Source organism: Seriola aureovittata, chromosome 17, assembly GCF_021018895.1.
Source record: "Seriola aureovittata isolate HTS-2021-v1 ecotype China chromosome 17, ASM2101889v1, whole genome shotgun sequence".
Classification (NCBI taxonomy): Eukaryota; Metazoa; Chordata; class Actinopteri; order Carangiformes; family Carangidae; genus Seriola; species Seriola aureovittata.
The window spans coordinates 22,273,471-22,283,443 of record NC_079380.1 but is presented as its reverse complement, the minus strand read 5'-3'; positions in this window follow the sequence as shown (position 1 = coordinate 22,283,443).

Sequence of the window (9,973 nt, the reverse complement as noted above, 5' to 3'; positions counted from 1 at the left end):
GACCTGATTAACAATCAAGCTCCACAGCTTCCATAAAATCCAAACAATTAGTGCATAGACTGTCAAACGAAACCTTAAGTCAAGTCAGGAAGCTAGTTGTAGTCATACACCTAAACTTAAGCAACCGCAATAACTCTGTTAACCCTTTTACCATCTTAAAAAATAACAAGGATAAGTTCTGTACAGAAGTTCATGGTCCCCAGAAGATGAATCCTAATGACTTCATGATGTGGGTTTTGAGTGAAACGTTATTTGCCCGTTACATGTCCGGATGTGTTGACCTTGAATGAATGGGTTTGTGATTGTGGCGTGTGCGTGTATGTCTGTTGATGTGCATTTGGCCCTTTGTGTGTTTTGGCCAGAATTAATGAACCAACTCGGTCCATTCGTCAGGAGCAGCAGTGTGTGATGCGGGGCTGAAGAGAGTTTAAGGATGTCCTGTGGGGCTGGGCACTTGGGCTGCCAGCAGGAGAGGTGCCTCCTTTTAGAATTAGACGACATGGGTGGCCATCAGGATTACCCATAATGCCTGCCACTGCTGTCTAGCCGTCTAATTTGTGATGTCAGTCCGTGGGTGTGTGTAATTAAAGACTGAGGCACAAAAACATGGGGCATGAATGGAAGGAGTGAATGAGATGGAGACATTTTATCCCCAGCTGTTCCATTTGTACTGTACATTAGAGAAAAAAGGCAGAAAGAAAAAAGAAACTAATAATCCCTCCTCTTTTCTTCTCTTCTGTAGACAGGATGAACACTCCTGACTTAAGGCTATTTACCACATTGTCTTTGGGCTTTAGTAGTGTATGAGTTTAATTCTGGCCTCATCGTGACCCTGGGATCGTCTTACAGATTAAGTTGTGCCTCCAGAGCTCACTACGATTTATCTGATGCAGGGAGTGACGCGTACTTTTCAATGGGGGCGAAAATAAACCAAAACATTGCTCCGACATCCTCTTGAGGATGTTTCCCCAAGAGATCAGTAAAGTGCAGATTAAATCAACCAGGAAACAACATTGGCCAAGAGAGTTTTGTAATACAGCTCAAAAGAAGGCAGACATTTGACTTTAGGTGAATGACTAATTGTCATATTTAAGGATAAAATAAATTATATGATGTATTCCTGCTGGTCTTTGAAGGCACCCAAATGCAATTACTATACTGTGCAGCAATCATGCAGTGTCTCTGCTGCACTGCCATGCCTCCCCACAAGGTGTCACAGTGGTGATTTACTGTGAGGTGAGAGGGGAAGATACCGGCAGCTTCACATTATTGATGAGTATTAATATTGTAGGACGAGTGGAAGAACATACAACAAACAACAGCAGTCAAATACAGGCTGTGCAGGTGAGACAATAGTCCAAAAGAGGCTTATAATTTAATAATTTACTATCAAATCCACCTTTATAGCCGATATATTTCCACAAACACACACTTTGTTTTATACTGTTACAGCCCTGATTCCTGGCAACACATCAGGTACTCTGTTCGCTCCAGAGAGCTATGTCTGCTTCCATGTAATACTGACTCTCCAGGGGTTTCTCTGTGTTTTCATATCTCCACCCAGTCTGCACATACAAAGCCGTGTAAGCTCATGATGTGCACTGAATAAAAACACTGAGGCGTGTCGGTGTCTGGCGTGGACAGGTTGTGAAAAGTGGCTGTTATTGTCCACGCTGTAAAATAATAGAAACTTAAATCAGCAGATTCTGCGTAAGGTCAGATCTATATTGGATAACACAAATCACAATCTTCACACTGACTTTGAAGCCGCTCCCTCAGGTCGTAGATTTGTAGAGTTCATCGTTTCAGGAGTAATAGAGCAAAAAAACAATCCTGTGTGCAATAACCCTGCTAAATTTGCACAAGTAAATTGTAATTTTACTTCACTTTAAAAGACCATCTTTTACCACTGAGCCTAAATGAACTGATAGAGGTTTGAAAAGGCAAATCACTTCCTGTTGAACCCGTTTCATGATTCATAAGAGTGAGATAAGTGATATTGCATCTGTATCACACATCTTTGCAATTACTAAAGGTGCTTCACATTATCATGTCACTGCACAGACAGACACAGGGCGTGGTGATAAGATTATGTTTGGGAATTAATTATTTGAATTACCAAATTTGAGGACTATTATGTTTTTGAATCCCAACTTAAATCCCAACTGACTAAGCTACTACACAGCTCGGCCATATGACTACTGACCACTGACAGTGTCTTTCTTATGGTTGGGTGGCTTGTGAGAGTTTTATAAAATAGTCAAGGTCAAAGGAATAGAGACAGAGATATCCAAAATCCTCTCTAGTATGAGCTAAGCTACCAAAACCCTGGATCCTACACTTCCCAAAATGCAGCTTGTTAACATCTTTCATCAAACTTTCAAACTCCACACCCACAGTTTGTAATGCAGACTTTCGCTGATATGATACACAACAGCTCCCTTCAGGTTAAACTGAACTTGCAGGTGAAGTGCCGCTTCAGTGCGACATAAGGTGACTTACAGAAGTACAGAGAGAGGCCAGACAGCTGCAGCCCGGACTGTCGGTGCATCATTCACAAACAACTCATCACGATTTACATAATTGTGGAGGAGAGTCTCGATGATAACGATGATAGCAAAAAGGACGTAATGATGATGACAGACACGGGAACAACGAGTGAACCTTTGCTAACCGTTATTGTACCTGATACATTTGATTACTGAACTGGGGCTTCAAAATATTGCTGTGTCCTTCAGTTGGGTATTTTGTTTTTTCACTCCTTGTAGGTGAGAAGAAAGAGAAGTTAGAGAATGTGGTCAAACAGCGGTGACTGAAAGTGGCGTGTAATTTATCTCTTGTCTTTTAGCTTCAGCAAAAGTGTCTCCCGATGCAAAAAAGAGCCTGTTTTTATGTATTTTCAGATAAATAATAATACTGTACATGCACATAACACATACTGTAGTTAGTTCCATGTTACTTGCTGGAGCTTGGTGCACTGAGGATTGGCAGCTGTACAGATGTTTTTCACGGATGATGTGGAAGGATGGGGAGAGGAGGCCAGGACCCGGAGAGCATCACTGCCCCCATCTGCTCACTTCCTGTGTGTGGGAGTGTGTATTCTGTCATACAGACCTGAATCAAAATTGTCATTAACTTTACCAGAATCAAGGACACTTCTTTTCAACTTGAAAAAAAGAAGTGACATTAAACCACTTGAGCTTTTCACGTGACATGATTTAGTGTAGAAATGAATCGGAAATGGAGGTCAGTGTGTGTCTGAGCACTAATCCTTATATTTAGGAGGCTTTTTGTTGTTGAATAAGCAGGAAAAGGAGCTTTTAGAAGTGCAGCAGACATCTACAGTTCTCTAATTTCAGAACAACGCTGAACATCTTTATGGATTGATGTGAACATTAGTTTTTAATATAACTACTGTGGTAATTAGGATGGTTTGTCCTTGATGTTTGTAGCCACAAACAGACGAGCATCAACTGTTGTTCAAAACAAAACTGAGCAGCTGTTACTCCACTAACTGAAAGGGATAACAAAATCGTTACGTAAGAGGATATGAAAGCATCATCGTTTCTGTATTCAGGAGCCGCTGAGCACCAGCAGGTCATTGCACAGCGACCATAATGACGACATTATGAAACTCAATGAAGTGTGCCCCCACCCCCCCACCCTTGCCCCCTGACCACACCACCCCACCCGTCCAGACTTCCACCTGCGCTTGGCTTTTTACACTGAGCTCAGTTCAGCCGGTGCTGGAGCAGAAATCAATAGTCTCTCCTGCCTGTTGTGTGTCCACCAGCTCCACTGCAGCACAGGCAGCGTTCAAGAATGTGACAGAGGAAAGGCAACTTTGTGTGTGTGTGTGTGTGTGTGACAGGTTGAGTTGACAGTGCTGTGAGAGTGTCGTCTGTTTGTTAGGGTTTACACAGCTCCACAGACTACAGAACAAAGCTCCGCCATCAGCACCGAGACAATCTGGCTCTCTGACTGACAGCCAGACGGCCCTGACAGCTCCATTTAATCTAACAAATAACAGCCTGCTTACTGGAGCTTTTTCCTGACTAGATTTGTGCATCTGTGAACACATTCTGCCACAGCAGGGGAAAGGCTTTCAGATTTCACTGCTAAAACATTTGTGAAATGTAATCTACCTATCTATCTATCTATCTATCTATCTATCTATCTATCTATCTATCTATCTATCTATCTATCTATCTATCTATCTATCTATCTATCTATCTATCTATCTATCTATCTATCCACATTTGTTGAGAATGAATTTTGACAGCACATTTGCCATCTATGTCCTTTATGTTTTTCATGTGATTGTAAGTCTACTGTTAATTATTTGATGCCACTCTGCAACCTTTGCATTCACCTTTCTGCGTTTCTTGGATTTGTCTACAGCCATGCTAGCAGCTCTGTGAGGCTCTGAAGCATGAGCTGTGCTAATGTCAACATGCTAATATGCTGACAGTGGCAATGCTAACACGCTGATGTTCTGCAGGTGAAGTGTTTACCATGTTTGTCAGCTCAGTTTAGTGTCATTGCCATCCATAGCATGGCTAAAAAGGCATTTACAGTTGGTTTGCATGTTGAAGTAAATAAGAAATACGTGAAGCTATGAATTCTTTGCAGACAGCGTTTACTTTACAGGAAAAAAAAAATGTTTGTCAGTGATTTGAACACAGTCAAGCAGTTTCCCTGCAGCCTCCCTGACTGTTCCCTCTCATATGGGTCAGTGTGGGCTGAGTTTGGATGCTCTGTTGCAGATCTCCTGCCGCGTCTGGCACTGATGAGCTTATAGCTGTGTGGGCAGCTTGGACCATATGTTGCATAAAAACAGTGTGAAAGTCCTAATTCCCTACCCAGGCATTATGCAATGATTTTGCCAAAGGGCCACCCGCTTGTCAATCAAGGAAGTAATATCACGGGTGGAAACATCATGTTGCCCAGTGTGACCCGGCGAAGGCCAAGACTTTGTTTGTCTGCCGGTCAGATACTGTGGTACATTCTAATATCTAGATATACAGTATACACCGACACAGACACTGTTCATGTCAATTGTTGACGCAGATACATTTATTCTCCACATATTTATCCTGTGTTGAGGATTGTAATGTGGATGAGAGCTTAATTTGACCAAATAAACGAACGTGTGGCAAATGTGAAAGATTAAAACCTTTATATCATGAGCCAAGTCAACGCCGTGACAGAGTATTTCCATCTTGGAACTGCACTAACAGTCTCATAAAAACAGATTCATACAGCCAGGGTTTCATACATCACAAACCTAAGAAACTAATCCTGTCAACTTGTGAGGAAGGGTGGTGGGGCTAAATGAACCAGAAACCATGTCAGTACAGAGAGAGAGAGAGAGAGTTTGCATTAGCACAGCTGCTAACACTGTGTCAGCCATTGCTAGTTGTAAGCTAACAAACAACACAAACAAATAAAAGATGCTAACTATGCTAACCCTTTTTATGTACATAGCAGTACATAGCAGTTATTTACATAGCAGAGTATTTTTTACATAGTTTAAAACACGTCTGGAGAGGAACTTTAACTGCTAAATTTGCCTTTATAATCATAATATCTAGTTAAAATATATTTTCAATAACATTAGCTGCTAACTTTGGCCACCACGAGTCTGGTGTTTGGATAAAACCATAGATTGTATATTAAATCTGGAGCTGAAAAGTGAAGCCAATGCGGAAGGATCATTATCTTGTAAGGGTTTGTCATTTAATACTGTAAATTCATACACAGGAGTCCTCAAATGAAGCAGGTATTCATGCACCTGTCCTGACAGCTGGTATATGTGTGATTAACTGTAATCCACCATGTCTCAGCTAAAGTGTTTGTGTTTTACTGTCATTCAAAGGTATCCACACTGAAAACTGAATGACTGATGCCAACAGGAGGACCTCATGTATGGACAAAGGAGACTGCATGGTTGACTGATGATGATGATGATGATGATGATGATGATGATGATAATGCCAGAAAACCACTTCCACTTCAGCTTCCTCTAATGAGAGGACAGACCAGCTGTTTAGACGTTTGTTATGCTTTTGTTCCTGGCTGCTCCAAAGCCTCAAATGATGTCACTTCCTCTTTGTGATGTCAGTTAAAAGCAACAGTGCATTGTTTATAGAGAATAGACTGTATATAAAAATGGACCTCGACTCCGGGTCTAGAAAATGAAGCCAATATGGAAGTGCCTTAAATTTGCATTCTATTGAATGATCATCATGGGGCGACTCCGCTAGTTGTAAAAAGAAGTCAGATTGTATTGAAGTCTAAGGGGAAAATGACTCTACTTGTCACTTGATTTGTTACCTCAGTAAACTTTTTCATTATGTATTTATGGTCTGAATCGCTAGTTTGAAGTTTTCTTCAATATAACATGATGTACATTTTTCAAATTAAGGTCCTATTTAAAAGAAAATAGACGTTATAGCAGAGTGACTTTATGGCGTGGCTACCGTGTGATTGACACACGGGGGGACCTGTCTGTTAATCCGGATATGACGTCAGAGCGACGTGTCGGACATTTGACTTGTTATTGTGTTTTCAATTCATCAAAGTTAGTTAGTTTGCATGAAAATAAATTGTTCGGCGTTCAGTTGTTCTAAAAGACACTCGGAGGAGTCGGCAGTTCAATTTTTTCCGGTAAGTACATTTTGTTTTGAGCCTGTTTCTTTGCTAGCCAAAATTAGCATCCTTGTGAAGATGCACCTTGCTAACCAAGCTAGCCAGCTAGTGCTAGTGCTAGTGCTAGCGATAGCTGATAACTTACCGATTGCTATGCTAACGGTACCTGGCCCTGGGCTGATAACCTGTGTCAACCTGGGTTAGCCCGTGGAGGTGTTCAATCAAAGCCCACGTGACCCTGTTTAAGTGATCTGCGTTAGTGTAATGCGCAGCGTTAATGTTAGTTAATACATTGTCCATCAAGAAGTCGTGATAGTTCAAGTTAAGATAATGTGACGTAACAAAATGTGTAGAAAATATTTTTCATATAGAACATTGTTCATTTAATACTCTATTTGTTACAGCTACAGTGGCGTCCAAAAGTCATGTGATTGTATGTCTGACATGGGGCAGAGAGTGTAATACGACAGTGAGGGTGTAGGGAACAAGGAAGAGCACAGCTGATCAGACTGAACAATGTTATGGCCACAAGAGTTACATTAAAATATACTATATTATCATATAAGACACTGTGTTTATGTTTTGGAAGAGAAGATCTTCATGTGTGGACACTGCAGGTGGAGGTGGTGCAGGGCCTCCATCATTGCTGCAAGAGGTTGTAGGTGTCCCCAAAGATGGGGGGGTTTTCCCAAGGTTGATGGCTCAGACCAACATCCAGCTCTTTGAATTGAATTGAGGACTCAGTGGTAAGAGTTTGTCATGAAGCTGTGTTGGTGTGTTGTAATCTGTTCTGTGATTAATTTTTTAGTGAAAGCTGAAAATCTTAAAACAGTCCGTGTTTGTCTGTGTGTTCCAGGTGCTGGCCAGACTCTCCCTTCAGCAAAGGGTCTGTCCTTGGTACAGGTGGGACAAGGACTTCAATGCCCTGGAGGAGCAGCCTGGGCCCCCCAGCAGGGGTCTGCCTCCTCCTCCTCCTCCTTCAAACGATGGACAGCATGGCCCCACACCAGTGCTGTTGGTCCTCCCCTCGCTCCAGCACCACTCCCCTCTTCTGTTCAGCCACCTCCTCTGCCTGGACTACCTGGACTACCTGTACCCAGGACCGGAGCCTACAGGAAGAAGAAGGCGGCCCGAAGCTGCTGTGGCAGAGCGGGGGCCGCCGCCTGGAGGGAAAAACCCCTTCGGCTGCCAACGTCATACATCTGCAGCAAGTGTGGCCAACCCAGAAGGATTGACACTGACCTCACTCACATGGCAGGTGTGTCACACTGTGTGACTGTTGGTGGAAAGACTGTGGAGGGAAAAGATGAATAGATTTACACCACTGGAGAGGTGTACAAAAGAATATAATGAATGGATGAATTAAATGTGTGCAATTTACAATCAGCTGTAACTGACAAATTAAAAATAATATACAGTTGTGACTGAAGGTACAGGTGAACTTCAGTGTCATAATAAAGAGAGGTGAATGTCACAGTCCCTCCCACAAAAAAGAGATTCAACATCCCTTTCTCTGACCCGTCACCTGAAGCAACTCGAGTTTTGGATCACAGCTGGACCAGCTGTCAGTCTGCAGATTGTTTATGCCTCAGAATTTGTAATGACACACTGTACAAACAATAAGTACAGCCAGTGCATCGGTGTCTTGACACAAAAGTGACAGAAATATTGCAGCTGCACATTCATTAAAAACCTGTATTTGTATTTATATTGTGAACAGATCCATCAAACCACAAACCAAAGTGTCTGAGTGTAAAGTCGCTGAACGGAGACATTTTTCAAAAACATTTCTGCCTCAGCTTCGTGCAGGATGCAGGGGAAACGTGGAAAAGCAGCTTTACACACTAGTAGCCACACAGTGCATTCAGAAAGTGTTGAGACCCCTTCACTTTTTTCACATATCCCCATAATGACAAAGCGAAAACAGAATTTCTGGAAATTTTTGCAAAAATATTAAAAGGGAAAAAACTGAAATTTAAATGACTTTAGAAGAAAGCTGCAACATAACATTTGAAAGAGGTGACTGAAGTCTCTGAATGCACTGTGTGTGTCAGAACATCTTAGTATCTTTCCTAGCAGGTGCCTCCTGCAAGTCCATATTATTTCTTCAAACACTGTTGTTGTAGTTACATTTGTTTTCCATGTTTTCAGAATTTCCCCAGATTTCCAGCAGCTTCATTCTGAGGCAGCAGGAAAACCTTGTGAAAACTGCGCTGCTGTTGGTGACAGAATCCCTAACTTTTGTCCAGCGAGAGGGAAACTGAACTTAGTGCTGGATGACATGACAACAGGTGAGCTACTTCTTGTAGTAATATGTCATAATCTATAAAAAAGAATACAAAGAACAATTGAAAGACAGTTGAGATGAGTGTGGCTGAAGTTGAGTCTGGTTTCAGCACAAAACAGCTGAGTATTGAGCTCGTTAGCCGTTAGGTCTTTATGTGTTTATTTCAGAATCAGAATCAGAATCTGGTTTTATTGCCAAGTCGGTTTTACAACATACAAGGAATTTCTCTTGGTGTTTTGGTGCATATCAATAACAATAAACATAGTAGGAAGAAAAGAAATATAAACAAAGATGAAAACTAGCAAGTAGTGCAGGTTAGATATAAATAGAAAGATTTTACAATAAGATAAAATAAAATATTTACAATAAAATGTGAAGAAATATGTAGAAAAGAATAAATAGAAATTATAAATATATACAGTACAAATATATGTACACTGTGCAGTAGTTCACGGGGGAGGGGAGGGGTGTCAGTGACAGTCGGGGTGTTTGGCCTTTTCAAATTTGTAGCCCACCAAGAAAACAATAAAGACTAAAATAACAATAGTTTTTAAAATGTAGATTTAATCATAGACCTGCTGTAAAGGAATAGTTCAACATTTTGGGAACTATTTTGGTAGAAAATCGGCTTCCATTTACAAAAAAAATATGTAACTATTGCTCTAAATAATTTTCTCATTCAGGATGTGCAAATTTGTATTTTTTTTTTTTTAATGGTAATTAAATGAACAAAACCATCTGCAGCTTCCCCCACACTGTCTGTTTACAGTCTGGAGCCTGTGTCGCTGTCTGTGGTGCTGAATCTGCCTCTGTCCACACATTCACAATAACCTTCTGAGGTCGATGGGTGTTTCTAGTAATATATTGGAGGGAATACAGTGTAGAAATATGGTTTATATTTTGTTAGAATCTTTCCACTTTCCTCTTAGATATTCTTGCAAGATCACACATGACTCATAGCCTCTAAACTGTGGTTAAAGTAGAGTGACAGACGACACCATGACTCTGTGTTTCATTTTAGGCTTTTATTATCCA